The sequence below is a fragment of the Nelumbo nucifera genome, chromosome 8 (genome assembly GCF_055504915.1).
Source record: "Nelumbo nucifera cultivar China Antique chromosome 8, China Antique-T2T, whole genome shotgun sequence".
NCBI lineage: Eukaryota > Viridiplantae > Streptophyta > Magnoliopsida > Proteales > Nelumbonaceae > Nelumbo > Nelumbo nucifera.
Genome location: NC_142656.1, coordinates 34,688,896 through 34,698,620, shown reverse-complemented (window position 1 = coordinate 34,698,620; position 9,725 = coordinate 34,688,896). Strand labels below are relative to the sequence as shown.

General features: G+C 37.2%; 1 pseudogene; it reads left to right on the top strand.

Moving 5' to 3' along the window:
* Window positions 1–6,111: 6,111 nt before the first annotated feature.
* Window positions 6,112–7,118, top strand: LOC104603198 (pathogenesis-related protein PRB1-3 pseudogene; annotated as a pseudogene).
* Window positions 7,119–9,725: the final 2,607 nt, after the last annotated feature.

Below are 9,725 nucleotides of genomic sequence, written 5' to 3'. Positions count from 1 at the left end.
TTAGAAAAACCTAATACATTTTTTTCTAGAAAAGAAAATAATTAATTACAGACAACATAATCAAAATAATGATCTTGGTGTACACAAAACTTGTTGCCAACAAGATTTCGGTCTCCATCACACTTTCAGCCCAAGATTTCAAGAATCCGTAATAGAAAAATTCTATAATATATTAGAATATATTCACCAAAATTCCAAACCATTCACCCATTATGAGAACCAATTTCTCAGAATTTTCTACTAATTGCTCAAATCGGCTAGATTAGCTCTTACCGATTTGAAATTTGGTTCAAATATGGTTTGGTTCAGTTCAAGGGCTTAACCTAGTTCTCTGATACCACTGAAGGAAGGGTTAGGATCCATCATATGGGTGGACAAACCATGCTAGATGGCTGGGTGAAATTTCAAAAATTGCATAATCCTTTTAGGAACCGAATTCCCTATGTTTCGAAAAACTGCATTTTTCAGGATCGGTCTTGCACTGAACTGGACCAAATTTGAAACCAAACAAAGAGAGAGATGTATACATAATACGGATACCACAAACGCAGATCCCAAGGTGGAAGTTCATGCCCAAATCAGTCCTAAAACCAGCCTCCACTTTAGATGGCACAGTGTACTCCTGAAGCCGATTTATCCACGCAATTTTCAACAAAACTGCAATCCAAGTGCTTGGATCGAACTAGGGAGGTGAGCACAAAATTCCTTTGGATTTCTTGCAAAAATCAAAGGAAAACTGATCTCTATCAGTTCCAAATAAGCTATAGTCGAACTAGGGTTTCTTAGGAGACAAAAGAAGAGACTCAAGGATAATGGACTTAACTAAGATAAAGCCCATCAGGTAATCAACCCTGTAATGATCTCTTACACTTAATCTCTCGGCCCATAATGATCAAACACTGCCTGACAGGGAAGGACCTTTCCCTTGGCTACATGGTGTAATGTCACACTCTTTGCTCGGATGGATCCTGGGAATTAAAACCTTTTTGCAAACATTTTTTATAAAACATAATATATATATATATATATATATATATATATATATTACAAAACCAAATCTCAAACACAGTTGAAATCCACTACCGGTAGTTTAGGTTTCCATTAGAGAGAGTGTCCACTAGGTTTTATTAATTTGTAAATTATTCCTCAGCTAGTTAAAAGAATGGAATTGGCTGACATTATGACGATACTAGGTAGTATAGATATCATTATGGGAGAAGTTGATTGCTGAAATGATAATTGATACGACAAAAGCACAAGTTATCAATTCTTTTTCCAGATCAGAATCCTTAAAAGAAGTCTATGGGCTCATATGGTTGCTTGTCCCTATTTTGACTCTTATATCGGGAATCGCAATAGGGGTACTAGTAACTGTGTGGTTAGAAAGAGAAATATCCACAGGGATACAATAACGTATCGAACTTGAATACGCCAGCCCTTTGGGAATTCTTCAAGTTCTAGTGGATGAAATAAAACTACTTTTCAAAGAGGATCTTCTCCCATCTAGAGAAGATGCTCATTTATTTAGTATTGGACCATCTGTAGAGGTCATATCAATTCTACTTAGTTATTCAGTAATTCCTTTTGGTTATCGCCTTGTTCTATCCGATCTTAGTATAGGTGTTTTTTTTATGGATTTCCATTTCAAGTATTGCTCCTATTGGACTTCTTATGTTAGGATATGGATCGAATAATAAATATTCCTTTTCAGGTGGTCTACGAGCTGCTGCTCAATCAATTAGTTATGAAATACCATTAACTTCATGTGTGTTATCAATATCTCTACGTGTGATTCATTGGAACATGAACTTTTATCTATTTCCTTTCGTTCTAGAAAAGAAGAAAAGAGTTGAATGTATTGAATAGATATCTTGATTTTTTTATTCATCACTCGGGTCGATGAACTAAACCAGATATCATTCACTTTGTCCGACAAAGGGGCCGATTCTATCACTATGATCACCCACTTAAGTGAATTCTTAGACTACCCCAACATACCCAGGTTTTGACCCCCAATAGATCTCATTGATTGGCATATCAAAGATAGCCCAATTTGATACCTAGTGCAATACCATAATCAAGTCTAGGGGTTATATGCAACTTTCCAGTTTTGCCCATAAATCTCCAAGGTCCAGGGCATAACTGGAAAATGGTCTGGATTCAGTGTTTCAACCAAGCACACACTACATGTGCTCTAGGTCTAACCCTAGCAGCTTGGACAAACTACTCCAACTTCTTTGGCAATACATCAATGTCAGCCTTGGCAAGATAAACTCCCCAAGTCTTTCCAAACTAACACAAATCTCATAAGTGTCTAGTTTAAGGGGTAATTTCACAGAAACATACCAATATCAACATGAAATAATAATGTACTTTTTTTTTATTTACAATAAATGTATTTGTACATCAATCTGATTGGAGCTAAAGGTATACACTATCTAACACAACCCCCCTTCTTGAGTAGCCATCAAAGTCCATAGTTTCTGCACTCTCAGTATTTGGGTTTTGGATCAAACTAGTGTAAATTGCTTTTCCCTATGTGTAATTATCATTTTTATGTTAAATTTGATACAATTTTTTTTCCAAATTTAAATGTTTTCTTCATTAAACCAAATCTTGGGTTTAGAAAGCTCATTTCTTTTGGCAATTTGGGGGTCTCCTTTCATATTGGAGTCTCATCCCTCTCACTCTGCCTTAATGATTGTTGAGCCATTTGGAAATTGATTTTGTCCCCCACAACCATCCAAAAAAAAGGTTGTTAGTCTCATTATTTTCTTGTACTGTTAGTTCAGCAAAGATGATTAAAGGTATCACATGTTAGTGATGGATTTTGTTACTTTTTGTATGTGCTAGGGTTAGGGTCAAAATGAAAATTTCTTTTCATTGAGAATGAGACAATGGCTATTTAATTTGTTATGAATATTTAAAATATGAGAATGAGACTATAACAGGGGCCATGAGAATAAACGAGGGTTTCACAGAACCATAACTAGTAAAACTTAATGCCATTTGGTGATAATTCAAATAATTACATATTTCAGAAAAATTGCAAAGTGAATATAGAATGGTCACTTGACATATTTATATGCAGTTGAACTGCAATCACCCAGTTAGCCCACAATGGGATGATCTTTATTCCTATTGGGTACACCTTTGGAACTGGAATGTTCAGAATGGACTCCATTAGAGGAGGTTCTCCATATGGTGCTGGCTTTTTTGCTGGTGATGGCACAAGGGAGCCAAGTGGGACAGCTGGTGCTTGCAGAGCATCAGGGCAAATACATAGCAGCATTTGTCAAAAAGCTTGCCCAAGTATGACTTGTATTGACCAGATTGTTAAAACACTTCTCCATTTGTAAACAATGCCAAACTATATGCAATTTATCCGGTGGTTGTCAATTCAAATATTAACGGATTAAGCACTACTATTACGTACATTCAATCTGAAATCAAATGCCAGGTAGAAACTAGAAACCATTCAATAAAAAACAGCTATTTGAGATTAAAGAAAATGATTCCATCTTGATTTTCTACTTCAGTATGCCAATCACTATATAAAATCTATGATATTAAAGTAGATGAGTAATGTCAAAAGATTTATCTATTCAAAGCTCTGATGTACACGCAACTTGAGAACTCTGAGAAACAACAGTGATGAAAATAGTGACACGGCGAGAAATAATGGCGTTGAAGCTAAGAGAACAAACTTGCTTCAATGGCGGAACTAACAGAGAGTTGAGAGAACTGTGAAACCCTGATGCTTTGATGCTCAATTTGATGACTAATGGAACAAAGAACAAAGATATATATGACACTTATATGGATTAATCTTCGATGGTGGAAGTTCGTTCGACTGAGAACTGAGAAAAAACCAGAGATCTTTGTTCAACTCTTGCAGTATCTTCTCTCTCGACCCTCTCCCCTTACCCTCATTCGACCCTCTCCTTGACTCAAGTGACCTTAACCCTTTTTGACCCAATGGGTACCCTCAACCCAACTCACCCTGACCCTCTTTTCCTGACCCTAATGGGTAATTTGACCCATATAACCCATCTGCTGAAATGGGTGGGTATGGGTGAATTTTGAAGCGGATGGGTTGGGTGGGTCAAAAGGGCCAGGGTTAAGATTGCCACTTGCATCCAAGGCAGCTGAGCTTTGGGCCATTACCCTGGGTCCATGGTTAGTTGTAAAGTTAAATTATAGAAGGGCGAAATTGGAATCAGATGCCTAATAAGTGAACCAGGAGATTTTGCAAGGGAGACAAAGAGGTGGAATGGACTGTAAAAGAGTTGGAATTTGTGGTTGATTGTTTGTCTAAATAGAATTCAAAAATAGAAGCCATATCAAAAGGAAGAACATAATGGAGGAAGGTTTGAAGAGCAAACAATAGGAATCAACGATCCAAAATGAAGCTACAATGTTGAATTTTAATCAATTTCATCAGCCACTTGATACCCACATTCTGCCTGTGGATTCTCATTGGTTTCCTTCAAGAATTGACCGCTCCATTATGCATATGCTGGTGCTTTTTAATCACTCCCCATGTGATAAAGTTCATAGAAAAACTTGGCAGCCAACTATCAAAAAACTAGATTACAGCTTGGTTTTGGCCCCCTTTCTCTTAAATGTCAAGTTTGGAATTGGATGATTGAAGTATCCAAGGTTTGAAGGAGATAAGGGGACAGTGATTGGCTTTCATTAAATGGATTTGAGTTGGCAATCATACCCCAGCTTCTGGCAGAATAACCGAAACCCTAAATGGGATTGTGATGAAGTGGTGATTGCTAACATGGTAGCGTTTGATGTGATTTACTTGCTATAAAATATCATAGATGAGAAGGGAGGGGGATGGGCTACTCCAGTTGTGTAGCCGCAAGAAACAAACAAAAAAATAGTGAAGTCATCAGGGATTTTTCATTTTTTTTAAATTTGTTTTCTAATTTTATTTAGAGAAATTTATGGTTCAGTCTGCTTCAGAATTTTTTATTGGCTTTTCTTTTATTTTTTTTACTAACAATTCCACCTATTATTCACTACCCTCTTCAAGTTTGATTCATTAATTCCCCACTTAACACTATTCTATCCAACTGTACAAACCCATAAAAGTTTATGAGGTGGAATGGACAATAAAAAACCCTTTTTATTTATTTATTTTTTGGTAGGGGGAAAGGGCATTGTAAAGATATTTGGGTACCATTACTTAGTATGGGGTGAGCATATTTCCGTTGAAATTGGAAAACTGAACCGAGATTTAGTTTCAGTTTTTAGTTCAATTATTTAGATCATGGTTCATTTTTTCTTAATGATTTTCGTTTTAGGGTATTTCAGTTATCAGATTCGATTCTCAGATTTGAAAACCAAAATTTCAAGTTTGTTGTATGGGCAAGGTGATATATTCTATATATTGCAGTTTGCAATAGGGTTTATGTTTTATTGTTGTTTTAAGTTTGTGTTTGTATGAGAAATGTGTTTATGGGAAGAAATCTATGAAGCTGGAAATACATGATACCTGAAAGTATGGTTTTGAAAACCGGACTGGATCGGACGGTAGGACCGATTGGCCCGGGAACCGTCTAGGTGACCCAGTGATCTTTTCTGGGTTTTGAAATGAATCTCCAGCATTGGCCTACTTCCCGTGAAAGCCCATGGACCTGATTCAACTCAATTTTCACAAAATTTTCAAATCTGAACCCAGTTCAAATTTGATTCAAAAATCCAACTGGATGACCACAATTCACAGGACCCATTTAGTCCATTGCCTCGACGATCCTCTAGATAAACTTTATGGCTCACCCACACCAACAAATTGGTCATAGAAAATGGCAATTTGATCGCTCCTCATAAATGAAGCAAAGATTCTCTTCTAAACTGCATTAATTACTAATAAATTAATCTCAATAATCCCATCCATTAGTTGTTCAAATGATTGGGAGCCCTTTTGGAAGTTAAGTCAAAACTCAAAAGAATCCATGCACCTCCACCCTGGAAACCATCATGTGAAATGATTCCATCTTTAATAGATCACTTTAATAATTGAGACAGATCCTTTTGGGACAAGCAGAATAATTCTTCCATGGAACCTGCAATATAAACCTCAGAACCCCTTCTAGTCCCACATCATAAAACTTGATCTTTGAGTATTATTTCTCCATGGAGATCAAACAATTAGTTTCAGGTGGTCTCTTAGGAATCCTCCTCCTTTCTTTCTCGCTTCCATGCTTCATCACATCATCAGCTCTGCAAGTATTAAGAACTCCAGCTGACACAGTTGAGCAATATCTGTCATCCCATAACCGAGAACGCGCCAAGTTAGGACTCCGGCCACTTCAATGGAGCGAGAAGCTGGCGAGCTATGCGAACCAGTGGGCCAATCAGAGAAGGGATGATTGTGCATTGATCCACTCCAACTCCAACTATGGGGAGAACATATTTTGGGGGAGTGGAAGAGATTGGAAATCTGCAGACGCTGTCAAGGAATGGGCTGCTGAGAAGCAGTACTACAACTACCAGAGCAACAGATGTGTTCAGAACCATGACTGTTTACACTACACACAGATAATTTGGAAGCAGAGCTTGTACGTTGGGTGTGGTAGGGTGACATGTAGAAGTGGAGATACGTTCATCACCTGCAACTATGATCCACATGGAAATGTCATAGGCCAGAAGCCCTTTAGATAGGAAATCCATGGCTTCTGTTGGTTGGTTCTCTTCGATGGTGGGAATGGAAGTGGTGATTGATAAGGCTGCATTTGGCATTCGTTATTTTAAGGACGATTTATCTCCTTTTTACTGTTAAAATGTCCCTATGATCACTGAGTTTTTAACTGTAAAAAGGGGATAAAGTCCTTAAAATAAGGAATGCCAAATGCAACCTAAAAAGCCATTCTTCTTTATCTTATCCAACTCTAACGTGATTAACAGAGAGACAGAAAGAGAAAGAGAGAGAAGGGTTTGATGGTGATCAGGTGGATCTACTTGGTTGTTTTGGACTTGTTCATTGTTGAATCCTTTTGGCCTTGTGATCCATTCAGTATCAGACTAATGGATAGGGGTTAAAGGTGTACAGAATCTACGCAAACTATATTCTGATTTATTTATTTATTTATTTTTTTCTACAACATATTCTGATTAAGTTAACGTTTGATACAAGGCAAAAGACTTCTACCTGGCTGGTAGAATACCGTTATGTGTAAAAAGACTATTTTGGCCTTCAACACCCTTCAAAATTTCTAAGAGAACCACTAATATTGGATCAAATTCATCAGCCATTGGCAGTTACTACCACATGGAAAAACCAGACTTTTTGCCCTTCACTCAATCTATTGCTAGTAGCACAGGAACCATTGACAAAAAACAAAGTCGGTTTGAGAGTATGCATTCAATCTCTGATCCAAAGAAGAAAAAGCAATCCCAAGGAAGAAAAAATAAACCCATTTAATTTAATGGTAAATAAGAGTTTGCTTCGGTCTACAGACTCCATTCAAAATCTCACTTCTAAAAAAACAAAACAGTAGCGTCTGCTCTTACATAAGAAGACAATAATTGATGTAGGCGCATGTGGCCCTGCCCAATAGCGGGCTTGCATGTGTTAGGTGGCAGCGTTCAGAGTGGATTCAATCAAGGTGTGCGTAGAACAGAGTTCGGCGGCTTCCCCAGAACCAATAGTGCGGAGTCACCTAGCGATTTCGGATGACTGTGCTCCTCGTGTACAGACCGCATCCGAGCCGTCTAAGCTCACCGACTTCCAGGCGACCTCAAGTATAAATAGGAGCTATTCCCCCTCAAGGTAAGAGATTGGAACTGGGATTTAAGAACGAGCATTTGGGAACTCTTATTCTCCTTTGTGGACTCATCTGAGTGTTTACATCTCAGGCCTCGTCCACCTTATACCTCCCTCGTACTAACTTGACCGTTGGAGTCTCTACCTCGAGTACCATCCCGGGGCCTCTGATGTTTTCCTCCTTTCACTCCATGCAGAACCGACCTAATAGTCCTCGTCTCCTCCAGGCCTCGGACTCCTCCACTGCACCTCAGCACCTCGGCTTAGGAGCAAATTGACTGTATTGCTCTTAGCCTATTTCGACCGGCAATAAGAATAAATGATCAAAACTCCAAACAATAGCTTTGGTTCTTCAGGCAACTCCACTTTAATTACCGTGTTCTCCATGGAAACTCCCAAAACCCTCGATCAAGTTTTCAAATAGGGACGCTAGGTAACTACAAAAAAATGCAAATGAAAATTTCTCTCATATTATATCTTTAGCAGAGAAGACAAACAAGAAACAAAATATAGAAATAGGTATATCAGAAAGAAGTAATTCAAGAGAGAAAAACCAATATAACCTGAAGGGGATAATTTAGATTTTTAAAAAAACTTTCACCCACCCATGATGTCATATGTAAACGGTGCTTCACAGATTGCCGACAAAGGGGAAGTATTTGCCAGGATAATGTCATCCGACAGAAGAAGTATTAATCTATGTTAAAAAAGGGTTCAACTATGATATGAAAATGATATGATATCAGAAAAACAACTGACCAATAAATTGGAATCATAAACGTAGTAGAGACATTGAATTGGGGATCCATCATTTAGTCATGTAAAATTGAAGAGGTTTTAGTCTTTTAACCTTTGATATATTGTTATTGTTGGATTTTAATCTCATAAGAGATTAAATCCAATGGATTTGATTGGTCAATTATATGAAAAATTGCACCTGCACACTTGTTTGGAAAATTAGCTTTTCTCTTATAAAACTCAATTTTGAACTTGTCCCACATTGAAAAATTATAAGCTTTGTTTTCAGTATTTTAATAGGAATTGATTTACACTCTTTAGAAATAGTAGAGGAGAGTATGGAGGTTTGATATCACGCAACGAGTGTGATTTCAAGGTGTCTTCTCTAAACCAATACTTACTTTTTCTTCATACCTCTTCATAAACTATTTAAGGAGCATGAATAAAACTTCAAAAACACACATTTTTGAAATCCACTTTCTCTTTCTCTCTCTCTCTCACAGTCCGGATTTGCCTGTAGCCCAACAGTAAACTCAATGAAACTGAGTGGGGGCAAATAACATTCTAAAGACAGTGTCTTTATACGCGCCTCAGAGCTTCTCCTCCAAAGTTACAGTGACCCCATTTCCCAACAGTTATTAAGATGTAGTCACGTAGCGATGCCGTTGGAGTATCCACCGTTTTCGTTTCTAGAAGTTGATTGATAGTGAGCATTTCCAATTTTATAAAAGAGTAAAATATGAAAACCTCCCCTAAGTTTTTTGACAATCATAACATCCTTTCCTGTTTTTTCACTTTAACAAAATCTTCCTTGTAGTTTTGAAAAATCATGCATTTACCTCCTTTTTATCGTTGTCCCATTTTGAAAGTGATGACTTAATGCATTTTTTTTTAATACCTATTCTACCTTTAGGAGAGACTTATTGAATCAAATGACCAAAATATTCTTGAAAGCACCAATCCCCATGTTAAATGGAAGGGTGAACGATTAGGTTGTCTTTGATGACTCTGGATATTAATTTTTGGAGAAGAAGATGAATACTATTTTGGAAGTATTTTTTTTACAAATCTGTATCTTAATTAATAGATATAAGTGAAAAATAGGTATTTTAAAAAATAAACACATTAGATTATAACTTTCCATGTGGGACGATGAGGGAAGGGAGGTAAATCCATAAATGCATGATTTTTTAAAACTACAGGGGAG